The sequence below is a fragment of the Triticum aestivum genome, chromosome 7A, assembly GCF_018294505.1.
Source record: "Triticum aestivum cultivar Chinese Spring chromosome 7A, IWGSC CS RefSeq v2.1, whole genome shotgun sequence".
NCBI classification, from domain to species: Eukaryota; Viridiplantae; Streptophyta; class Magnoliopsida; order Poales; family Poaceae; genus Triticum; species Triticum aestivum.
The window spans coordinates 124,226,257-124,227,887 of record NC_057812.1 but is presented as its reverse complement, the minus strand read 5'-3'; positions in this window follow the sequence as shown (position 1 = coordinate 124,227,887).

The following is a 1,631-nucleotide window of genomic DNA, read 5'->3' as shown; positions in this document are numbered from 1 at the left end:
TACATTTTTTTTTGAAAAGGGGTGCAACCCCAGCCTCTGCATCAATAAGATGCATACGGCTCATAATATTAAAATAGAGAGTGTCACAAAGTCTTCAGCAGGTTTAAAGTAAAAAAGACGACAAGCCGCTCCGACGAGCGTAAACATAAAGCCACAACCGGCTGGCAAAAAATAGGAGCACTACATGCCTATCCTATTACATGACCGCCATCCAAACCGGTTGAAAATAACCCCGGCTACCATCTCCCATCGGGTAGACGCAGTAGCCAAATGCCCCCTGTCCTCCATCGGAGTGAGTAGCGACCACATACGGATCAACGCTGTGGCCCTGAAGATAACCTGCAAAAAATGAAAGTTCGTTGCTCTGTTAAAAACCAAATCATTTCTGCAGTTCCATACTGCCCATAACAAGGCACACGCGCCAACATGAATGAGTCTTGCTAAAACCAAGTCTACCCCATCAAGCCATGTTCCAAACAACATATTGATAGAAGTAGGTGGAATAATATTGAAGGCAATATGAATCGAACGCCAAAGAAGCTTAGCCAGTGGACAATCCAGAAAGAGGTGCCTGATAGTTTCATTACAATCGCAGAAACTACATCTAGCAGAACCCACCCAATTGCGTTTTGCCAGATTATCCTTTGTCAAAATTACTTTTTTATGCACAAACCACATAAACACTTTAATTCGCAAAGGTACCTTAACTTTCCAGACATGTCTGGAGCAAGGAATGACACTAGTATTAATGACATCCAGATACATGGATTTAACCGAGAACCTACCGTCCTTTGTCAATTTCCAAAACAACCTATCTGGATCCTGAGACAGTTGGACATCCATCAGCCGTCGTACAAGATGAAGCCATGCCTCCCATCGTTCACCCACTAGTGTCCTCCGGAAGCTAATATTGAGAGGCGTTGACTGTAAGACATTTGCAACGTATACTTCTCGACGTTGAACAATGTTATACAGTGTGGGATATTGACGTGCCAGAGGTGTTTCTCCTAGCCACGTATCCTCCCAGAACCTCGTAGTAGCTCCATCACCAACTAAGATTTTTGTCCTGTTAAAGAAGAGGGGCTTGACTCTCATCAACCCTTTCCAAAACGGTGAATCAGTTGGGCGCACCGTCACATGAGCTATTTCATATAAAATTTGCCATTCACTCAAAACTCTTGAAAGGAGCATTCAGTTTATCGGACAACACAACTAAACGAATCAAAATCCTCTAGAATTTCAAATGGACATGGCATTTCAATCATCCGTTTTCCCCTATCCTCTCTGTTTTTTTTAAAATGCTGAAATTATTAGTACCTCTTTTTTTTTGAAATTATTAGTACCTCTAGTTTCACCCCAGTGATGCTGCGGGCCCCGGTTTGCAGGATTTACCCCGGCGAGCATTGATCCGCCGGGCCCCACATGTCATGGAGGAGCTCCACCACGGCGCCACACCCCCCCACTGTGCGACTCGAGTCCTACTCCTCCTCTAGCTAGACCAACCAGACAGAGAGAGAAAAAACGACGACGGCGACAGCGACGTGACCTCTCAGTGTCCATCCCCCGTCCCTCCTCTCTCTCCACCACCCCCACAAGGAACCTCCCTAGAGCTCCGAGCTAGCGCCAGTACT